Source organism: Canis aureus, chromosome 6 (genome assembly GCF_053574225.1).
Source record: "Canis aureus isolate CA01 chromosome 6, VMU_Caureus_v.1.0, whole genome shotgun sequence".
Classification (NCBI taxonomy): domain Eukaryota; kingdom Metazoa; phylum Chordata; class Mammalia; order Carnivora; family Canidae; genus Canis; species Canis aureus.
The window spans coordinates 38364782-38389305 of NC_135616.1; the positions used below are offsets into that span (position 1 = coordinate 38364782).

The following is a 24524-nucleotide window of genomic DNA, read 5'->3' on the forward strand; positions in this document are numbered from 1 at the left end:
TTTTGTAATTTGATATTGTATCTAGCCCCCTTGTTGGATACAACAGTTTGTCATTGATTTCGATAAATTGTCCTTTCTTTCTTTCTTTCTTTCTTTCTTTCTTTCTTTCTTTCTTTCTTTCTTTTTTTTTTTGTCCATTCTTTCTAATCATTTGTTTATTGATTCTTTTTGGGTTTTCTATATAAATAATCATATGAAAATAATGTCAAAAAAAAAAAAAAAAAGAAAATAATGTCAGTTCCAGTCATTTTGCTTTTTATTTTCCTTAAAGTATAACACTGGTTAGAACCTCTCCTATAATGTCAATTTTTATTTTCCTTAAAGTATAACACTGGTTAGAACCTCTCCTATAATGTCAATAGAAATGGTGATGCCTTTTTCACATTCTTGATTTGGGCACTCTTTCCTTGATCCTGATTTTTCAAAAGGAAATTTAGAATTATTTTGCAGGCTTTTTTGGTAAGTAAATTTAGAATGATATTTTGGTAGGCTTTTTGTAAATCCCCTTACTCCTAGTTTACTGAAAATTTTTTATTTTGAATGGATATTGAATTTAATCAGTTTGTCTATTGAGATGATCATATTTTTCTCATATTTTAATGTATTAATATGATAAATGACATTTATAGACTTTCTAATATTAAATTATCCTTGCATTTTTAGATTAAACTACATGACCATAGAGTATGACCAATTTTGTATGCTATTGTACTCAGCTTATATGCTGTGTAGGATTTTTGCATTTGTGTTAACGAACAAATGGGCTTGTGATTTTCCTTTTTCATTCTGCCTTCATCTGTGTTGTAAGGCTCAAGGAATAATACAAGGAGTATAACTTTTTAAAGAAATATTTTTTTTTTTTTTAGAGAAGGAGCACAAGCAGGGGGAGGGGCAGAGGGAGAAACAGACTCCCCACTGAGCAGGGAACCTTACACAGGACTTGATTCTAGGACCCTGAGATCATGACCTGAGCTGAAGGCAGATGCTTAACTGACTGCACCACCCAGGTTCCCCAAGGAGTATTACTTCTATGTATATATCCTCTGGAAGAATTTGAATAAGATTGGAATGCTCTTTCCTTTCAAGTTCCAGTAGAATTTACCTATCAAACTGTCTGGGCTGGGCATTTTCTGTGTGGGAAGATTTTTTTTTTTTAATTTATTTTTTTAAGTAAACTGTGCCCAGTGTGGGGCTCAGACTCATGACCTCAAGACCAAGAATTGCACAGTCTACTGACTGAGCCAGCTGAGTGCCCCTGTGGGAAGATTTTAAAATACTGCTTTCATTTCTTTAATACTTATGGGATTGTTTAGATATCTTATTTCTCCTTGAAGTGGTTTAGTAAGTAATAGATTTCTATGAAATTTTCCATCTCATCTAAGATTTAAAATTTATTGACATGTAGTTGTTGGTAGTGTTCTCTTCTTAATCTCTGCTATGTTTGCAGTTATTTCTCCTTTTTCATTTATGATATGCTTGTAGTAGATTGTGTTACTATTCGTTCAATATTTGCTCCCCTTCTTGTAAGAGGACTAGACATTCCCACCTGTTGTCATGTGATTTGAAGTGCCTCTTGTGTGAGGGATGTGTATGCCCACTCAGCTGACAATGACTCTGGTCAAAGTGTCATCATACGCAAGCAGAAACTTTAAAAGATAGCATGTGTGTTTGCCCTAGCTCTCTTGATCTTTCCCTCTTTCATGAAACTAGCACGTCTGTACCTGGGGACCCAGAAGGGAGAGGACATGTGGAGGAAAACCTGATGGTGGATCTGTAGTTGACTTATGCAGCAGGCAAAGAACAAGTGAGATACGGGATTTTTTTTTTAAGATTTTATTTATTTATTTATGAGAGACACAGAGAGAGAGGCAGAGGGAGAAGCAGGCTCCCTGCAGGGAGCCCGATGTGGGATTCAATCCTGGGACCCCAGGATCATGACCTGAGCCAAAGTCAGATGCCCAACCACTGAGCCACCCAGGGATCCCGAGATTTGGGATTTTGTCATTTACCACAGCATATTATAGTGAAAATTGATTGATGAATTATTTATCTATAGCTTCTATTATTTCTTTTCTTAGATACATCATTGCAGATTTATATTATTTTGTTGGACTTTTCACAGAACCAGCTTTCAACTTTCTTGATTTTTCTCTATTTCATTTTTCTATTTCTATTTCATTTCCTTTTTTTTTTTTTTTAGATTTTATTTATTTATTCATGAGAGACACAGAAAGAGAGGCAGAGACATAGGCAGAGAGTCTCTCCATATAGGGAGACTGATGTGGGACTCGATCCTGGGTCTCCAGCGTCACTCTCCAAGCCGAAGGCAGATGCTCAACTGCTGAGCCACCCAGGTGTCCCTCTATTTCATTTTCTATTTCTGTTTCTGCTCTTACAGTTATCATCTCTTTCCTTCCACTTTCTTTGAGTTTATTCTGTTTGTTTTCTGCTTAAGTTTTGTTTCTAGTTCATTAATTTTTAGCCTTTCCTCCTTATAGAAAAAGCATTTAAGGAAATAAGTTTCCTTCAAAGCACTACTTTTCATATCCCACAGGTTTGGTTTTGTGTTCAGTGTGGATGGGGCTTGAATTCATGACCTTGAGATAGAGAGTCGTGTACTCCACTACCTGAGCCAGCTAGGTGCCCCTCCCACAAGTTTTGATAGATACTGTTTTCATTATCATTGTTTCATTATCAAGATGTATTTAAGTTTTTTTTAAGATTTTATTTATTCATGAGACACACACAAACACACACACACACACACACACACACACAGGCAGAGACACAGGCAGAGGGAGAGGGAGAAGCAGGCTCCATGCAAGGAGCCTGATGTGGGACTCCATCCCAGGTCTCCAGGATCACCACCCTGGGCTGCAGGCGGCGCTAAACCGCTGCGCCACCGGGGCTGCCCTGTATTTAAGTTTTTATTACGGTTTCTTCTTTGACTCATGAGTTATTTCAAAAGCATGTTCATGTTCTTTAATTTCAAAATCTATGGAAATTTTAAATTCTAAATCTTTGCATTGTGGTCAGAATGTAGTTTCTGTAATACTCTTCTTTGAAATTTGTGGGTTTCTGTCTGCTTGGATCACCAGTCATAGGTAAAGGCATGTTGCAAAATCTCCCACAGTGGTAGATTTGTTGATTTCTCCTTGTAGTTTTTATCAATTTATACTTTGCATATTTTAAATATATTTCGTTAGGTGCCTATATGTTTAGAATTGTGTTATTATGATTTTTGGTTAATTAAATCTTGTCATTACACTGTTATCTCTATTTCTTTAATGCTCTTTATTTTTTTTAAAGGTTTTATTTATTTATTTGTGAGAGACACAGAGAGAAGCAGAGACTGAGGCAGAGGGAGAAGCAGGCTCCCTGTGGGGAGGCTGATGTAGGACTCCATCCCAGGACCCTGAGATAACGTCCTGAGGGGAAGGCAGATGCTCAACCACTGAGCCACCCAAATGTTCCTTTAATTCTCTTTATCTTAAGGCTTATATTGTTTCATCTTTTTTTTTTTATATTGTTTCATCTTAACATGGCCAAACCAACTTTCTTTTAGTGAAAATTTGCTCATAATACCATTTTGATCCTGTTGTTTTCAGCCTAAGTTGTTTTGCTTTATTTTAAAGATTTTATTTAATTCATGAGAGACACAGAGAGAGAGGCAGAGACAGGCAGAGGGAGAAGCAGGCTGCATGTAGGGAGCCCGAAGTGGGATTCGATCCCGGGCTTCCAGTATCATACCCTGGACTGAAGGTGGTGCTAAACCGCTGAGCCACCCAGGCTGCCCTGATACTTGATATATTTAGTCTTTGATTCTATCTTACTTTTTGATTTCTATTTGTTCCACGTATTTTGTTTCTGGATTTTTTTCTTTCTTGCATTCTTATTTTTGGATTCTTTTTTTTTTTTTTTTTAAGATTTATTTATTTTGGAGAGAACAAGCGAGCTAGCATGGAGTGGGGAGAGGAGAGGCAGAGGGAGAAGTAGAATCTCAAGCAGGTTCCACACTGAGTGCTGAGTGCAGGGATTGTCTCATGACCCTGAGATCATGACTTGAGCTGAAATCAAGAGTGATGCTTAACTGACTGATCCACCCAGGCATACCTAATTGAGTTCTTTTTGAAACTTTTTTCCTATTCTGTGTTTTTCTTTCTAAAGATTCAGAATGATGCTTCTTTTTTTAGTGATTATTCTTTAAATTTATCATGTATTTTAATTTAACAGGGTCTAAAGTTTAAGCAAAAAGTTGACTCTTCTGGACAGTACATGAGCTCCAATAATACTTTAGCTCTTTGCATATCCCTTCTGATTAATACAGACTGTTATCTAATTTTTTGTTTCTGTCTTTTCTAACTCCACGAATTGGCCATTATCATATGTTTGTTTGGGTTCATACACAGAGAAAGAAGTAGAGCCAGTATGCAGATGTGTTTACAAACTAGCTGCCACTTTAGTGCAAGGGTGATAGCTCAGTCTTATGGGGCCATCCTCCAAGAAGCCAGGTAAAATGTCTCAGGAAAGTCTGCCTGGGGGATTATTTTAAAGATATCTTCAATCATTCAATAAACTCTCTTGGGGAAAGAAAAGAGGGATTTTCCTACAGACTCCTGTTGTGAGGGTTCATTCTCCTGCCCTTCTGTGCTTGTTCATGTGTCCTTTGGCATCTAATGATTCAGCAGCAAGGGGTAGCCACAGGGCAGAGGTCCGATGGTGTTGGTGTGGACAGAGGCCCATCAGTATGCACCTGTGTGAAAGTGCTTGGAGTCCTGCACAAGTGGTCCCGGCGTGGTGGCTGGAGCTGAAAATTAAGGGTTCTGGTGAAAGGTGAGGTCAAGAGACCCTGAAGTAGAGCACATGAGAAGAACTAAAGAGGGAAAATGTTCTCAAAGGAAAGAACAGCATTTCAGAGGCACAGATGTGGGAGAAAAAGCACTAGTCCTTTAAGAGATGCTGGAATAGCAATTTCTCCAAATGAGGATTCTCTTTGTGTGAACTTTTGTAAATGTGTTTTTACTTTTATGAGCGTTTTTTTAAAAGATTTTATTTATTTGAGAGAGAGTGAGAGAGAGTACAATCTGGGGAAGGGAGAAGCAGACTCTCCACTGAGTGGGGAGCCTGATGGGGGGCTTGATCCCAGGACCCCAGGGTCATGACTTGAGCTGAAGGTAGACACTTCACTGACTGAGCCACCCAGGTGCCCCAACTTTTATGAGACTTTTCTGTATTCTGAGGTTGGGTATACATGAGTTTGAACCCCTAGTGTTGGGAATAACTAGAAGTAGAGAAAGCAGGCTGCTGGGAGTGTGTGTGGGCAGAGATATTTCTGCTGTGGTGGTTTGGGAGAGACAAAACGAAAGCAAAGCAAAGTCTTTGAAGTGGCCTGTCTCAGCAGCCCTCCAGGAACGTTACTAAATATGTTAGGACATCTAAGAGAGCCAGATCAGAGTGTTCTCTTATTTTCTGATGGGTTCTTTAAGTTATTACTGGCAGAAGAATTTTTCATTTGAGAGGAAGTTTGAGAAATACCTGAGTGCTCTTAAGGGCTTCCTTTTTCAGACTCATTGGGGTAGGTAGAATAAATAAAAATCATGCAGACATGTCTCAAACCACGTTGTATCAGGTCAAGCACAGTTAGAAAGGCTGAGTGAAGTATTTCTAGCATGTCTGTCTGAAAGCATGGAAAGCATGTGTGGGCCAAGATGCTGCAGGAGAGGGGGTCCCATGGAGCAGACCTACACTTGGTCTCGTTTGAGCTCTCTGCCCATTCTAGTGTCGAAGCTGAGAGGATGAGAAGAGCTTCTGGAAATTTCACAAGGGAGATGATACCTGGAGCTCAGGGCTCATCAGTGAGAAGGGGTCCCAGGAAACACCCCAGGTTGGACCCAGAAGTAATGATGAACAAAACAGCCTCCTTTCACAAATACTGGAATCTAGCTGGAATCAAACCCAATCTCAGGTTTATTCAGGTGGTTTGCCACTGTCCTCATCCCTCCTATAAACAAGAATAAATTCTCTCTAGGTGAAGACAGTCTAGTACTTCAAATGATCTCTATACTTTTTTTTGTACATGAGGTCTAGCACTTCACGAAAAATAGATCTATAAAACAGGAACTTTTACCAAAACTTTGGAGACCAATTGCATAAGGAGGGAGTCCTTCAGGAGATGCAGATTCTAGAGTTATCACACCCAGACTGTAAGATAACTGTAATTCATATGTTTCAGAAATTAAATTACAAGATGGACAATTTCAGGAGAACCAGAAACTATAATATGAGAACCAATGGAAGCTCTAGAACTGAACAATATCATGATGGACACTAATAATAACAGATGGGTTTAATCATTGGTCTGCATATACAAAACAAAAGAATGCAAATGTAGTAAAATTAATAGTCCATAAAGGAGATTTTAATGTCAAGAGCAAAATAGAAAGAAATGAAAAAGGTTACTTCATAATGATAACGAGGTCAGATCATTAAGAAGATAGAAAAATAAAAAATAAATAAATAAATAAAAGAAGATAGAACAATATATAATTAGCAAATATCTAAGAACAAAGTGTCAGAATATATAAAGCAAAAACAGTGGACTGACTACAGTGAGAGAGAAGTTGTCCATTATAGTCGGAAGCTCCAACATAGCTCTGCCATTCACCAGAAGGCAAGGGCTAGTAGGTAGATGTCCTGCAACAGCTGCAGGACACACGTACTTTCATTTTTTTTTTTAAACTTTATTTATTTATTTATTTATTTATTATTTATGATAGTCACAGAGAGAGGCAGAGGCAGAGACATAGGCAGAGGAAGAAGCAGGCTCCATGCACCGGGAGCCCCACGTGGGATTCGATCCCGGGTCTCCAGGATCGCGCCCTGGGCCAAAGGCAGGCGCTAAACCCGCTGCGCCACCCAGGGTTCCCCACACGTACTTTCAAGTGCTGAAACATTCACCAGAGTTGGCTACATGTTCGACCATAAAGCAATTCAGCAATTGTTGAATGACTGGGATCAAACAGAACATCCCCTGGCTGCAGTGGGATTAGTTTAGAAATGAGTAACACACAAGAACTGAAATACCCCAAATGTTTAGAAATCAAGCAACACCTGAACACCTGATGGAGTGATCCAGTCACAATGGAGATGAACACTTTTTTTTTTTTTTTTTTATGATAGTCACACACACAGAGAGAGAGAGAGGCAGAGATACAGGCAGAGGGAGAAGTAGGCTCCATGCACCGGGAGCCCGACATGGGATTCGATCCTGGGTCTCCAGGATCGCGCCCTGGGCCAAAGGCAGGCGCCAAACCACTGCGCCACCCAGGGATCCCTGAACACATATTTTGAACGAAATCTATTGAAAATACCTAAGCTTATATGATGCAGAAAAAGCTGTGCTTGCTTAGAGGGAAATTTATAGCCTTACAATCGATCATTTATCAATGAAATATAGACTGTTTACCATATATTGGATATATACCACAATATACAAAATAGGAAAAAAGAAAGGCGGGACGCCTGGGTGGCAGGCTCAACAGTTGAGTATCTGCCTTCAGGGTGTGATCTTGAGGTCCTGGGATCGAGTCCCACATTAGGTTCTTTGTGTGGAGCCTGCTTCTCCCTCTGCCTGTGTCTGCCTCTCTCTCTCTCTCATGAATAAATAAATAAAATCTTTTTTAAAAAAAGGAAAAAAAAAAGCTGAAAATTAGTGATATAAGTATCCATCTCAGGGAGTTAGAAACAGAGCAACAAACTAAACACAGAAGGTAGAAGGAAGGAGATAATACAAAGTACGATGAAGCAGAACACAAGTTCACAACAGATTCAGTAAAGGTACAAGTTGGTTCTTTGAAATAACTGATAAAATAGAAAAAGCCCTGGTCAGACATCAAGCACGGAAGAGCGGAGGCACAAATAGCCAGCGCAGAAAATGGAACAGAGCTGTGAGTTTTCAAAAGGTCCCAAGAGATCTAACGTGCATCTAAGGCAGAGGACCTCAGTTATGGGGTGATCTGCAGAACCCCTTGTGTTGGCATCTTTGGATTCCTGTCTCTCTTGAGCTCTCCAGATTCCGTCGGCAAAGAATCTTCCAGTTTCCTTCCCAGAGGTGTCAACCTGGTTGATAGCTTTCTGGAAACTAAGCAGAAGAGGGCTGGGGGTGGGGGTGGGGTATCTTACTATTCAAAAAAGAAGCCCTCACTTTGTCCTTCTGTCCTCCTACCAGAAGTGCTCACCCTCTGGTGGACCTGGTGACCCCAAGACACCAAAGCCCCGGTAGGAAGGGAGCACACTGCGGCTCCATCAGGATCTCATTTAGCCCCACTCTTACCCTCTCCCACAGCGGCACCCCCACCCTGGGCCCTGGCTGCCGAGTTTGGGGGGATGGTGCACATCTGCCTCCTCACATGTATTTTCTCCACATCTGTCTCACCTTTCAACTTTGCCATTCTGTCATTCATCGCCTAGACGTTTTTAATTACAACGAGGTCACATCTGTCCAAATCTGGTGTTTCGTGTTTAGCTGGTCCATCTCAGTCTGTCCTCCCTGCCCCCGCCCATTGCAAGGGTCACACTCACCTGTCATTGACGACGACAAACTAAGTCTCCACAGATTACATTTTTCAGACTCTGGGAGGTTCCAGGGATGCTGAGACCTCACCTCTCTCACTGCTGCTCTCTCTACCCTTCAGGGCGGATGTGACCCACCATTCCTTCCTACATCCTGAATCCTTCATCCTTTCAAAGTGCTCACCACAAATGGTACTACACATGTCGTCCTACCATGTTCCTTTGCTTTACTTAACCCATGTTTCCTTATAGCTCCACACCACTTTTAGAAATATAAAGGACATTCATTGCATTTTGTTGTTTGTGAAAATAACATACGGTCTTACCTGAAAATTTATCCTATACAGAAAAACAGAAACGTAATTTACTTCTACTTCTACCACTCAGAGAGATGCTTTGGAAGTAGGGAATCCAATTTCTGCTTTGGCGTGTCCCATGTGCCCTGAGGTCTCTTCTCACAGCAGACCCCCCTTTCTGGGAGGAATGTGTCTGAGGAGGTGAGACTGGGCTGCTGCCTGCAGCGGAGCAGAGGGGTTAGGGGAGAGGAAGCACTTCCTCCTGAGTGCTATCATCCCCATCCCGATCCCAATCCTGGGGGTTGTGTGAGGCTGAGGAGAGGCCTTACACAGGCTATCTAGGCGAGGGGCGAGTGAGCCCAGCGGGAAGAGATGAAGGTGAGCCTGACCTGTCCTCGAGCCTCACCTTGTACCAGCATTCTATTGGCCTTCATTTGAATTTGACAGAAACAAAACAAAATTGAAAGTGGAAGAAATACTGACCTTGATTGAGATAAAGCCTTCTTTGAAACATAATTTCTAAAAGATCCTTTAAAGTTAAAGAAGACATACAATGAAAACATTTCAAGGTGGAGGTAAGTGTGCTTTGTGGTTTAATGTGAAATGTGTCAATGAACAGAAGGTCATGTTTCCAGAACAGTTTAACCAATTGTCTCAAAAACTAAGCCATCTTTGAGGTCTAAGCAGTCAAGTAACCAAACGTATTCCTTCACATTTTTGTTTTAAAGCAGAACAAACATTTTTGAAATGTAAAAATGTAAGCGCTAGGCCTGCCTTTAGGGTCACTCTAAGTTACTAGGGGAGAAATTCATGAGGAGACGGAGCTCTAAGCAGAATATTTTTTTATGTAAAAAAAAAAAGTAATCCCAAACAGGAGAAGTCATGGCAGCGTTGGGCTGAAAGATTCAAACTGCACTTGCTCACTGCACACAGTACCTTCTTGGTGTTAGGAGGCTCTCCTGTCCTCAGCCACTGTAGATTAAAGCCAGTTTTTTGTTTTTTTTTAAGATTGTATTTATTTATTCATGAGAGACAGGCAGAGACACAAGCAGAGGAAGAAGCAGGCTCCATGCAGGGATGTGGGACTCAATCCGGGAACTTCAGGACCACGCCCTGAGCCAAAGACAGACACTCAACCTTTGAGCCACCCAGGTGTTCCCCTAAAGCCAGTTCTTTTTTTTAAAGATTTTATATATATATAAAGAGAGAGAGAGGCAGAGGGAGAAGCAGGCCCCATGCAGGGAGCCTGATGTGGGACTCAATCCCAGGTCTCCAGGATCACACCCCGGGCTGCAGGTGGCGCTAAACTGCTGCGCCACCGGGGCTGCCCAAAGCCAGATTACGTTCTCTGTATCCAATTTTTTCAATGTGCCCCAATGGTTATGAAACACAATTCTTCTTAGAGTCTTCAGAATTTTTGGAGGAACATGTAAGCGAATTTAGCTGCTGGCACCAAAATATTCCCCAGTGCACTTCCTTCCAGGAGGAACCATTTTGTGTATCTTCTGTTGGAAGACATGTAGTTATCACAATGAAGAGCCCATCTTAAGTCTAATAGCATAGTTAATACAAGTAAAACATGTTTTACAGAGCTCTCCTCCCAGCCCAAGGATGCAGGATGCTTCCCAATGGAAGTGTGACCTGTTTAGGGTTCCATCGGTTTTTATTTATTTATTTATTTATTTATTTATTTATTTATTTATTTGGTTCCATCAGCTTTGAAGGATTGTCCCCAAATGGGCAGTCGTGTGTGGCTTCAGGGAGGCCCGTGCTCAGCAGTTGTTATCAGCCCACAATGCCAGGTGAGGAAGTATTCACACTTGTGTCCCTTGGGCCGAGTCAGCTATGCTGAGCATCCTTTTCACCATAAGCTTCCCTATGGCTCTATAATAAATGGAGTAGAACATGTCACTGGGTGAGTATAAAAATTGTGGTTATATCTGTCCTTGTTTATTTCTTGTTCTCCACCCCAGCAAATATTTATGTTCTGTTTCCCAACTGGCCAGTTCCCTTGGATAACTGAGAAGAGATTTCTGTAGACAGGCAAAGGTGAAGGGCAGTGTGCTGGTGTCGAGGGTCTGGTGGATGCCCCTGGGGACCCTCCAAGGCCACGTCCTTAAATTGCCAGGGTCTCGGTATCCGCACCGCTATAACTACTATAATAATATCCTTTGTGCTCACCTCATAGAGTTGTTGGGAGGAGTGCATAAAATAATAGGAAAGGCCTTTGGGAGTGAAAGGGGCCAGACAGAACTGTTGCCTGTCACCCATGAGCATCTGAGCTGTTTATGAAATGTTCCTTCGTTCATTCTAACTTTTGCTCCTAATCACCAAAATCCCCCAATCTAAGACTTAACCACTTCCTGCGGGTTCAATAGTGAGTTCCTTACTCAGCCCCTGGGAACACCACCACTGCTACTGCTGCCACCAACGTACAAATCCAGTTCATGGGACATGGAAATATGCAGTGTCAGACATCTAGGGATGATGTTTCCCTATGGACTTGGACGTGGGGGTGAGCCACAGGCCTCCCTCCTCACCTGCTGCTTCTGGTCATTGCATTTCGACAGGCAGCATGCGGCGTACTAGAGGGGGAGTTGTCCTGCTGCCTTGTGGTGCTGCAGTTTTCCTCACTGCAGGTTTGGTCAGGGCTCCCCTACTGCCCACACTGCAGCTTCAGTGGGAGGTGATCTTGCTGTCTTCGAGGGCAAGCCAGGGAACCACTCCGTTTCCTATTTGGCCACTGGCCTGCCACCCTGGGGAGTACAGTTTTCTGGTTAAACACTGGCTTCCCAAAGTGGCTGGGCATGTGGCCACTTTGCTCATAGTCACCTTTAATCCATCCCCTTGGGATAGGGATTGAGGCTTTGAGATACCATGTAATAATGGCAAAGCAATATGTCATATACAGGAATAGACAAATGTAAGCTCTCTATGAAGAAAATTGAACAATGTGATCGAACGATCATTTTTCAAAAAAGGATGAAACGTGTTCATGGATAGGGCAACCCCATCACGTCAGTTGCAATTCCAACAAAATCCCCTTCTTCCTCTCACTGGTCCTGCTGTGACTCCAAACACAAGCCCCCAGCTCTGCCAACTTCTCTTTCATCCACCACTCTCACTGATTTAAATGTGTTTCAGGCTCCCACTTCCCTCCCAAATTACCAAAACTCCTCTTCACTGTTGCATCTCTGCAGCCCATCTTCCCACAGCGTGGCCATATGACTTCCCGAGCCCTTGTGTGGACACGCACCCTGCTCGTGACTGTCCAGTGGTCTAGCATCATCCTCAGGATAGAGCCCAGACTGCACAGTGAGACCCCCAGGTGCCTCCCCCTCCTGCTCCACTTACCCCGACAGACAGCTCTGTGGCCCTAGCTCCTTATGCCGGGTTCACTTCTTCCTGCCCGCCTCACCCCTTCCTTCCTCCTTCCCTCTATCACCCCGTGAGCTCCTGCTGACTATTCACAACTGAACTACTCTGATCCATCCAGGAAGTTCTCCTCTGTCTGCCACATGGGGATGATTATCCCTCTAGTATATGGATTTGGTATCTGTCTGGAGGCAGGTAGGGTTATCACATATCCTAGTTTGTACCTATGTCTGGTTGGTGGCCAACAAATGTGGAGACCAGTTGCAGCCCTGCGTAGTTTAATAGGATTAACCAGAGGGATGCCTGGGTGGCTCCATGTTTGAGCATCTGCCTTCTGCTCAACCACGTCGGTCGCGACCCCAAGGTCCTGGGATCGAGTCCTACATCGGGTTCCCCTCAGGGACCCTGCTTCTCCCTCTGCCTGTGTCTCTGTCTCTGTCTCTCTCTCTCTCTCTCTGTCTCATGAATAAATAAATAATCTTTAAAAAAATAATAGGATTAACCACCAAAACTGCATTAATGTGACTTGAACTCCAGGAAGTCGTGCCCAGGAAGATGAAGTAGCAAATAGCTTCGTTGCGTGTTTCAGGCACTTAGAGAATCTATGCATCTGAATGTGGACTGCCCAGCAGGTCCTCTTAGGGTCAGGGCACCTCTCACAGCTCAGATTACTCAACAGCTTGTTGGAGGCCTGTTAACATCTTGAGGTTCCCTTCCAACACCAGCATTCCTGTGCTTACCAACCCTGACTGTGAGGTCACGATTCTGGTCAATCCTGATCATTCTGGAAACCAGCCTCCGAACCTTGACTAGCACCCATGGCTGCCCTCCTAAGACACTACTGGGGAAGCAGTTTGTTGGAACACGAGTCACCCTTCCCACATCAGGCAACATCATTTTGATGATCTCTTTGAAGAATCAGTAGTCGACACCCCTTTTCACTCTGAAAACAATCCCAGTTTGGGTGATAAATTAAATGATTCCCATTATAAATATTGTTATATTTATAATACATATAATATTTATTATATTATATATAATATTTATTGTTCTCATTTAATCTTTATAATAACCTCACAGAGGAGATATTACTATGCTGTGCTTGTACAGATACAAGCATGAAGACCAAAGTTCAGGAACCGATCCAAGATCCTATAAGTACTGTAAGAGACTGGGTTACAACCCAAGGAATCTAACTCCAGAACTGGTGTTCTTTTTTTAAAAAAAGTAGTTTTCCTTTTTATTTTAAAATCACAAATGTACAGAGAAGTTAAAAGTACAAAGCCCTCCTCCCCAACATTGCAGGGTATGTTGTCACTCTGATGCCCCATTCCCTCCAAAACATCAGCATTTGCCAGGACGTTCTGCACAACTGCTACATGGCTGTGCAGGTTGGGAGGTTGACGCTGACAAAGACCCACTGTCTGAGTGTCAGATCTTTCCCATTTTGCCGGTTATCCTGGTCACTGCTACCGTGATCTGCAGAGCTGGAGTCCGGGTCAGATCAGATCTCACGACTTTCCTCAGGCTTCCCTTGCCTGTGGTGACCTTGACCTGTTTGGAGATTCCTGGGTACTTTGTGCAACAAGCCTCCCGGCATGTTTGTCTGCCATTTGTGTAGATGCGGGGTGGCAAGGTGGTGCTGCACCCCCAGGGCTCCCTGTCTCAGGGGACAAGTTTCAAATTCATTCTTTATGATAATGGGTGCTTCCCTCACCTGGCTCAGGTGGTGTCTGCCGGGCCATTTCCCTGTAAAGCCATTCTTTTCCTGTTTGTAATATTTCATGGGGCAGTGTTTCATTTGATTTTGGATTATTGTTGTTTTGACTCTCTTCCTACCGCACCCCCAGCTTTCCTTAAGTATAATTGGCAAAAAGAAAGTGTGTGTATTTAAGCCGCTTGTGTGATGTAATTTGGTACAGGATATATGTTGATGCAGGAACACTGTGTGAGGTGGTTGCCACGATCCATCACCTCCCACTGTTACTGCTCCAGGAGTGGGGCACAGTCAGGTCAGGGCTGCTCTCAACACACAGAAGCCATATAACACTGCCTTAATTATCCTGGAATTCAAGAAAAAGAAAAAAAAAAAAAAAACCCTGAGCTACTCTCAGATTTTGAGTACATAATACGGGGTTACTAAGTATGGTCACTGTGCTCCACATCAGCTTCCAGAATGTACTTGTCCCACGGAACTGAGCCCTTGTGGCACCTGGCCCATCCTTTCAGGGTTGTTGCACTCAGCTGCTCGTCCTCCACACATCCTGAATGGTCACAAATGACTCCCGGCTGGAGAAAGGCCCAGGGCCTGTCCGCACCATGTCTCTTTACCCGGCCAATCCTTAGCCTGTTTGCACATCTTGGGTATGGTGGACGTGGGAGGGCACACGTGTCATCAAGATATGGATGCTTCCATTGGACACGTACTCAGGAATGGGAGCAAGGTCATGGGGTAGGTCTCATCTTCATTTTTTGAGGAACTTCCATATTGTTTACTACACCAGTTTGCATTCTGTGGAGCAGTATGCAAACATTCCTTCCTCAAACATTCCATTCATTTATTTACTTACATAGCTTAGATTCATGTTTCCTATTTTATTCAATGGGTTGTAATTTGCTACTTCATTATTTATTTTGATGTACTGATTTTTCTAGTTTTGGCCTCGTATTCAAGATGCCTTCAAATTCTCCTGACACTCTCTTGTTCTTGCACACATTTTGTTGCTTTGGTGGAGAGAGAAGTATCTTTTACTTATCTGAAAGACTGAATTAGGTATATGTGCAACTTAAGTTTATTTATTTATTTTTTAAGACTTTATTTATTCATGAGAGACACAGAGAGAGGCAGAGACATAGGCAGAGGGAAAAGCAGGCTCTATGCTGGGAGCCCGATGTGGGACTCGATCCCAGGACTCCAAGAACACGACCTGAGCTGAAGGCAGATGCTCAACCGCTGAGCCTGCAACTTAAGTTAACTGCATTCACTCAAAGGGTGGAATTTTGTGTTAAAATGAAGTATCCACAGAGTAATTGAACAGATACAGACGAGGGCACCAATTTATCAATGGAGTGCTTGCCAAGTGTCTTACATCAGGAGAAATGAATTGGTTCCATGCTTTTCTCCATCAGGAGACTGTAATTAAAAATTGAAGGTTTGAATAGCATTTTTTGTCACTCTTATTTTTTAGTTTATTTCAAAAAAAATCTGTGTATTTGTTGTTCTGTGAAATTTTATTGATAGTTCTGCAAATTCTCTGCTGCCCTAAGGGAACACATTGCATAAGTGAGCAGTTTCTCCAGGCTCTTTATGGTGAGCATCTCTCCTGCTTGGCTCCTGCACCCAGTACATAAGCGATTTGCTTGCAGGCTTGTCTCATCCATGAGCCTTTGGCCAGTTCCCAGGGCAGGGGCTCTGATGTGCACACCCCTGTAGCTGCCTGGACCCAGTCTGCGGCCTGGCCCAGCAGTGCTGGTTGTGTGGCCAGGTGGTCATGGCTCTGTCTCGCTTCTGCCCACAGGATGGCAGCATCTAGTCAAGGCTTCAGCCCCATCAGTGGCCTGGCTATTTGGGAATCTGAAATTACCTGGTTTCTCCCTGAAATGAAGAGAGTACTGAAGTACTTTTCCTGTAAGGAAACCCTCCATAAAATAACACACATTGTTACCTGTCCATACTCTCTTCCACCTGCTTCCAGGAAGATGACCTCTTTCGGGTGAGTTAGGTGGTGGTTTTGGACTTGGCATCCATTCTGGAGTGACTCTCTGGGGCTAGAGTTTGTAGTAGCTAAAACTGAGCTAGCAGGCTGAAATCACTAGCTCATTTCATGCACAAGTCATTAGGTGCAAAGAATTGTTATTTAAAGAGGTATGAAGATACCAACTATGGAGCACTTGCTATATGTTGTGTGCTTTGAACCAGGGGCTGTCGTGTGTGAGTGATTGGGCATCCCGGTCACCCGGAGGACTGGTTCATCTCATGCTACTGGCCCATCCCCACGGCTTCTGAGCTGAAGGTGTGGTAGGATGGGGCCTGAGAATTTGCATTTTGTCAAGTTCCCAGGTGCCCCTGACGCTGTTTTAAGCAGCCCTTTGACATAGGCATTACTGTCTGTTTTGCAGACAAGCAAACGGGCACAGAAGCTTAGCTACTGGCCCTAACCCGGGAAGGGGGACCTGACGCGAAGACTCTGTTCAGCTCCACCCCAAGCCCTGGCTATGTCCACTGCACCATTCTCTAGGGAAAAGGGAATAAATCTGTACTTGGGGGATTTTTGGAATCCTATGGCTCCAAAAATATGGTAACAATGCCCCCATTCCAGTGATGCATTTAATTTTTAAGAGTTTAGCCACAGCAGTCAATCTTTGTGATTCCTCATGCTCAAGGGATGAAGGAGGCTGTTGAAGCAGAATAGGCAGATGCGCTTGTGCATGAAGGGACATGATGCTTTGCACTAACTCATTTAAAATTAAAATGTCTTTGGAAACAAAATATCGATGTTATAGGTATTTTAATCACCAAACTCCAACTTTGAAACTAGAATAGGACATGAAAAAAAGGCACAAGTAAGTAATTATAAAATCTATTAGCTTGCCATGGAGAGAGAAGACACAGTTTGTCCATGGAAATAAATAAGAAAAGAAAAGCTGGTCAGCTTTCTCTAGGAGTGAATCAGCAAATCCACGACTCAGCTCCAGGCTCTGGCAGTTGAGTCTTGGGTGTGTCCGCCCATGGTTTACGAGAACCTGTTCTGTATTTATTAGGCACAATGGTCTCTAACCCGCCCTCTCCTCCCCACCATCCGGTTTAATTAGGTTTAAAAAATTAAATCTGACCTCTCAGAGGCAGGGATGGGTTTTATTCTAAATGTGAAGAGGGCTGGGACACAGAGGAAAAGGAAGGAGAGAGATGCTCTTGGCTAGGTTTCCAGCCTGGCCTCCTCCCTTTGGCCAGGCTCCTGCTTGGCCTGTTTCTTCTCTGCAGTAGGGTCTCACCTGTCTGGTCCAAATCCAACAGGCTTGCTCACCCTGGGCTTTAAAATGCAGCCAAAGAGGCCTTCCTAATGGTTTGTGGAGGGGCAGAGGTGGGGCCTCTGGGGACTTTTACATTTAGAGAGGATACCATCGTGCCGCCCAGCCCCAGGTGAGTGTCACCTGCTCCCTCAGATAGCTGTCTCTACAGAGAAACTTGGTTATTACAACCTGTGTGTTCTGCGCTTCCAGAGCCTGCCCCAAGTCTGAGGGCTTCTGAATGTTCCTTGCAAAGAGTCACAGTGAAGCACACAGCACAGAGCAGTCCCCCAAGGAGCAGTGTCACAGGGATGACAAAAAGCATCTCCCACTGCAGCTCACCCGGGGCCACAGGTCTGGGGCTGGGCCTCAGGCCTTCGCCCTTACGCACTGCACTTCCCAGGGACTATGAGCTCACAGGGAAACACGGAGGCTTTGGAGAAAAGATGCCATAAAGGAAGACTGTCAACTGAGGAGCTCCTCATAACAGACAAAGCAAAAATAACGTATGAAAGTATTCTTCTGTCTGGAGGTTGGGAACCATGGCTTCATGGGCTGCGACAATGGGGTGTGATCCTGACTCCTGGTTTTCCTTTCCGATCAGCTGAGCTCCCCCTCTGGTCTGCCAGTCCTCAGGAGCTCGGAGCTCAGGGGCTCTGCTGGGTGAGGCCAGGGACTCCGAGCTCCTTCCAGGTTTCCCCCCCAAGGTGAGAGAGCTGCAGTTCTATCACTTCCAAGTACTGGGGGATGGTTCTTCTTCAATAAATTCCGTTTGTGCTGCTGTTGCCTTGACCATTTGCCTCCCCAGACTCCCCTGGGTGAGCAAAGACTCCAGGAGTCCCCCACCTGCCTCCTCTATTGGACACGTCTGCCTTAAAAAAAAAAAAAAAGCCAGGGGCACCTGAGTGGCTTGGTTGGTGAAGCACTGGCCTTCAGCTGAGGTCATGATCTCCGGGTCCTGGGATCCAGTCCTGTGTCAGGCTCCCTGCTCAGTGGAGAGTCTGCCTCCAGACTCTGCCCCTCCCCCTGAGCTTGTGCTCTCTCTCTCTAAAATAAATAAATCAATCTTTAGGAATAAAAAAGAATTACCATACGACCCAGTAACTTCACTTCTGGATATTTACCCAAAGGAAACAAAAATATTACCTGGAAAAGATATTTGCACCCTTGTGTTCACTGCAGCATTACTTATCACAGCCAAGACTTTGAAATAACCCAGGTGTCCACTGGTGGAAGACTGGATAAAGAAAATTCTAGACACAATGGAATGTTGTTCAGACATCGAAAAGAAGGAAGTCCTACCCCTACCATTTGCGACCATGTGGTTAGATCCTGAGGCCACCACACTCGGTGAAGGAAGTCAGGGAAAGGCAAATACCCCATGGTCTCAAATATGGAATTGAAACAAAAACCAAGTCAAACCCCAAACTACCAAGCTCAGAGATACAGAGAACAGATTGGTGGTGGCAGAGGTATGGTTTGGGGGTGAGTGGGATGGGTCAAGACAGTCAAAGGAAACCCATCCTCAGTTAGGAAGTAAGCCAGCCCTGGGCACGTGAGGGCCAGCATGGGGGCCATGGCTGGTGGCAGCTCTTTCAGATGTGAGAGTCACGGAGAGAGCCGATCTGGAAAGTTCGCATCTCAAGAAACAAAATTGTAACAACATGGGGTAATGGGTGTTGAGTAGACTTGTGTCTATTTCACATTGTACACAAATACTGAATTACTATGCTGAACACCTCAAACTGATATGTTGTGTGTCAATTATACCTTCATAAAAATTAATTAAAGGAGGAGGGGCAAGATGGCAGAAGAGTAGGGTCCCCAAGTCACCTGTCTTCACCAAATTACCTAGAAAACCTTCAAATTACCCTGAAAATCTATGAATTCGGCCTGAGATTTAAAGAGAGAACAGCTGGAATGCTACAGTGAGAAGAGTTCGGCTTCTATCAAGGTAGGAAGACGGGGAAAAAGAAATAAAGAAACAAAGGCCTCCAAGGGGGAGGGGCCCGCGAGGAGCCGGGCTGAGGCCGGGGCGAGTGTCCCCAGGACAGGAGAGCCCCGTCCCGGAGACGCAGGAGCTGCACCGACCTTCCCGGGCGGAAAGGGGCTCACAGGGAGTTGGAGCAGGACCCAGGAGGGCGGGGATGCCCTCGGGCTCCCTGGGACACTAACAGACACCTGCGCCCCGGGAGAGTGCGCCGAGCTCCCTAAGGGCTGCAGCGCGCACGGCGGGACCGGAGCAGCTCGGAGGGGCTCGGGCGGCGGCTCCGCGGAGGGGACTGCGGGGCGGGAGCAGCTCGGCGGAATCGGGCGAAGGAAGAGGCTCCGTGCGGAGGGGGCTGCGTGGTTCCAGGAGAAGCTCGGCGGGGCTCGGGCGGAGGGGGCTCGCGGCCGGGAGCGCGAATCCAACAGCGCAGGCCCCGGAGCACAGGGCGCCGGGACACAGCCCAGGATCCGGCCTCCCCCCAGGACAGGCAGAGGCCGGGAGGGCCCAGGACAGCAAGGACGCTCCTGCCCCAGCTGAGCAGATCAGCGGCCCCGCCCTGGAGCCTCCAGGCCCTGCAGACGGAGAGCTCCGGAGTTCCTGCCGGAGCTGAATCCAGGGCTGCAGAGCTGGCCCCGCCACTGGGGCTGTTGCTCCTGGGGCCTCACAGGGTAAACAACCCCCACTGAGCCCTGCACCAGGCAGGGGCACAGCAGCTCCCCCAACTGCTAACACCTGAAAATCAGCACAACAGGCCCCTCCCCCAGAAGACCAGCTAGACGGACAATTTCCAGGGGAAGCCAAGGGACTTAAAGTACACAGAATCAGAAGATACTCCCCCGTGGTTCTTTTTTTCTTTCTTTCTTCTTCTTCTTTTTTTTTTTTTTTTGTTGTTTTGTTTTGCTTTTTGATTTGTTTCCTTCCCCCACCCCCTTTTTTTCCTTTCTTTCTTTTTCTCTTTTTCTTCTTTCTTTTCGTTTTTTTCTTTTTTTTCCTCTTTCTCTTTTCTTTCCTTCTTTCTCTCCTCTCTTTTTCTCCTTTTCCCAATACAACTTGCTTTTGGCCACTCAGCACTGAGCAAAATGACTAGAAGGAAAACCTCACCTCAAAAGAAAGAATCAGAAACAGTCCTCTCTCCCACAGAGTTACAAAATCTGGATTACAATTCAATGTCAGAAAGCCAATTCAGAAGCACTGTTATACAGCTACTGGTGGCTCTAGAAAAAAGCATAAAGGACTCAAGAGACTTCATAACTGCAGAATTTAGAGCTAATCAGGCAGAAATTAAAAATCAATTGAATGAGATGCAATCCAAACTAGAAGTCCTAACGACGAGGGTTAACGAGGTGGAAGAACGAGTGAGTGACATAGAAGACAAGTTGATAGCAAAGACGGAAACTGAGGAAAAAAGAGACAAACAATTAAAAGACCATGAAGATAGATTAAGGGAAATAAACAACAGCCTGAGGAAGAAAAACTTACATTTAATTGGTGTTCCCGAGGGCGCCGAAAGGGACAGAAGGCCAGAATATGTATTTGAACAAATTCTAGCTGAAAACTTTCCTAATCTGGAAAGGGAAACAGGCATTCAGATCCAGGAAATAGAGAGATCCCCCCCCCTAAAATCAATAAAAACCGTTCAACACCTTGACATTTAATAGTGAAGCTTGCAAATTCCAAGGATAAAGAGAAGATCCTTAAAGCAGCAAGAGACAAGAAATCCCTGACTTTTATGGGGAGGAGTATTAGGGTAACAGCAGACCTCTCCACAGAGACCTGGCAGGCCAGAAAGGGCTGGCAGGATATATTCAGGGTCCTAAATGAGAAGAACATGCAACCAAGAATACTTTATCCAGCAAGGCTCTCATTCAAAATGGAAGGAGAGATAAAGAGCTTCCAAGACAGGCAGCAACTGAAAGAATATGTGACCTCCAAACCAGCTCTGCAAGAAATTTTAAGGGGGACTCTTAAAATTCCCCTTTAAGAAGAAGTTCAGTGGAACAATCCACAAAAACAAGGACTGAATAGATATCATGATGACACTAAACTCATATCTCTCAATAGTAACTCTGAATGTGAACGGGCTTAATGACCCCATCAAAAGGCACAGGGTTTCAGACTGGATAAAAAAGCAGGACCCATCTATTTGCTGTCTACAAGAGACTCATTTTAGACAGAAGGACACCTACAGCCTGAAAATAAAAGGTTGGAGAACCATTTACCATTCGAATGGCCCTCAAAAGAAAGCAGGGGTAGCCATCCTTATATCAGATAAACTAAAATTTACCCCGAAGACTGTAGTGAGAGATGAAGAGGGACACTATCTCATACTTAAAGGATCTATCCAACAAGAGGACTTAACAATCCTCAATATATATGCCCCGAATGTGGGAGCTGCCAAATATATAAATCAATTATTAACCAAAGTGAAGAAATACTTAGATAATAATACACTTATACTTGGTGACTTCAATCTAGCTCTTTCTATACTCGATAGGTCTTCTAAGCACAACATCTCCAAAGAAACGAGAGCTTTAAATGATACACTGGACCAGGTGGATTTCACAGATATCTACAGAACTTTACATCCAAACTCAACTGAATACACATTCTTCTCAAGTGCACATGGAACTTTCTCCAGAATAGACCACATACTGGGTCACAAATCGGGTCTGAACCGTTACCAAAAGATTGGGATCGTCCCCTGCATATTCTCAGACCATAATGCCTTGAAATTAGAACTAAATCACAACAAGAAGTTTGGAAGGACCTCAAACACGTGGAGGTTAAGGACCATCCTGCTAAAAGATGAAAGGGTCAACCAGGAAATTAAGGAAGAATTGAAAAGATTCGTGGAAACTAATGAGAATGAAGATACAACCGTTCAAAATCTTTGGGATGCAGCAAAAGCAGTCCTAAGGGGGAAATACATCGCAATACAAGCATCCACTCAAAAACTGGAAAGAACTCAAATACAAAAGCTAACCTTACACATAAAGGAGCTAGAGAAAAAACAGCAAATAGATCCTACACCCAGGAGAAGAAGAGAGTTAATAAAGATTCGAGCAGAACTCAACAAAATCGAGACCAGAAGAACTGTGGAACAGATCAACAGAACCAGGAGTTGGTTCTTTGAAAGAATTAATAAGATAGATAAACCATTAGCCAGCCTTATTAAAAAGAAGAGAGAGAAGACTCAAATTAATAAGATCATGAATGAGAAAGGAGAGATCACTACCAACACCAAGGAAATACAAACGATTTTTTTTTTTTACAAACGATTTTAAAAACCTATTATAAACAGCTATACGCCAATAAATTAGGCAATCTAGAAGAAATGGACGCATTCCTGGAAAGCCACAAACTACCAAAACTGGAACAGGAAGAAATAGAAAACCTTAACAGGCCAATAACCAGGGAGGAAATTGAAGCAGTCATCAAAAACCTCCCAAGACACAAGAGTCCAGGGCCAGATGGCTTCCCAGGGGAATTCTATCAAACGTTTAAAGAAGAAACCATACCTATTCTCCTAAAGCTGTTTGGAAAGATAGAAAGAAATGGAGTACTTCCAAATTCGTTCTATGAGGCCAGCATCACCTTAATTCCGAAACCAGACAAAGACCCCACCAAAAAGGAGAATTACAGACCAATATCCCTGATGAACATGGATGCAAAAATTCTCAACAAGATACTGGCCAATAGGATCCAACAGTACATTAAGAAAATTATTCACCATGACCAAGTAGGATCTATCCCCGGGACACAAGGCTGGTTCAACACCCGTAAAACAATCAATGTGATTCATCATATCAGCAAGAGAAAAACCAAGAACCATATGATCCTCTCATTAGATGCAGGGAAAGCATTTGACAAAATACAGCATCCATTTCTGATCAAAACTCTTCAGAGTGTAGGGATAGAGGGAACATTCCTCAACATCTTAAAAGCCATCTACAAAAAGCCCACAGCAAATATCATTCTCAATGGGGAAGCACTGGGAGCCTTTTCCCTAAGATCAGGAACAAGACAGGGATGTCCACTCTCACCACTGCTATTCAACATAGTACTGGAAGTCCTAGCCTCAGCAATCAGACAACAAAAAGACATTAAAGGCATTCAAATTGGCAAAGAAGAAGTCAAACTCTCCCTCTTCGCCGATGACATGATACTCTACATAGAAAACCCAAAAGTCTCCACCCCAAGATTGCTAGAACTCATACAGCAATTCGGTAGCGTGGCAGGATACAAAATCAATGCCCAGAAATCAGTGGCATTTCTATACACTAACAATGAGACTGAAGAAAGAGAAATTAAGGAGTCAATCCCATTTACAATTGCACCCAAAAGCATAAGATACCTAGGAATAAACCTAACCAAAGAGGTAAAGGATCTATACCCTCAAAACTATAGAACACTTCTGAAAGAAATTGAGGAAGACACAAAGAGATGGAAAAATATTCCATGCTCATGGATTGGCAGAATTAATATCGTGAAAATGTTAATGTTACCCAGGGCAATATACACGTTTAATGCAATCCCTATCAAAATACCATGGACTTTCTTCAGAGAGTTAGAACAAATTATTTTAAGATTTGTGTGGAATCAGAAAAGACCCCAAATAGCCAGGGGAATTTTAAAAAAGAAAACCATATCTGGGGGCATCACAATGCCAGATTTCAGGTTGTACTACAAAGCTGTGGTCATCAAGACAGTGTGGTACTGGCACAAAAACAGACACATAGATCAATGGAACAGAATAGAGAACCCAGAAGTGGACCCTCAACTTTATGGTCAACTAATATTCGATAAAGGAGGAAAGACTATCCATTGGAAGAAAGACAGTCTCTTCAATAAATGGTGCTGGGAAAATTGGACATCCACATGCAGAAGAATGAAACTAGACCACTCTCTTTCACCATACACAAAGATAAACTCAAAATGGATGAAAGATCTAAATGTGAGACAAGATTCCATCAAAATCCTAGAGGAGAACACAGGCGACACCCTTTTTGAACTCGGCCACAGTAACTTCTTGCAAGATACATGCACGAAGGCAAGAGAAACAAAAGCAAAAATGAACTATTGGGACTTCATCAAGATAAGAAGCTTTTGCACAGCAAAGGATACAGTCAACAAAACTACAAGACAACCTACAGAATGGGAGAAGATATTTGCAAATGACATATCAGATAAAGGGCTAGTTTCCAAGATCTATAAAGAACTTCTTAAACTCAACACCAAAGAAACAAACAATCCAATCATGAAATGGGCAAAAGACGTGAACAGAA

General features: G+C 43.6%; 1 long non-coding RNA gene across 1 annotated transcript; it reads left to right on the forward strand.

The window, feature by feature from the left end:
* Nucleotides 1-7226: 7226 nt before the first annotated feature.
* LOC144315789 (uncharacterized) lies at nucleotides 7227-19497 on the forward strand. The gene is made up of 3 exons (XR_013381568.1): nucleotides 7227-10669; nucleotides 15761-15955; nucleotides 17463-19497. It is a non-coding gene; the product is annotated as an uncharacterized LOC144315789 (long non-coding RNA).
* The last annotated feature ends 5027 nt before the right edge of the window (nucleotides 19498-24524 follow it).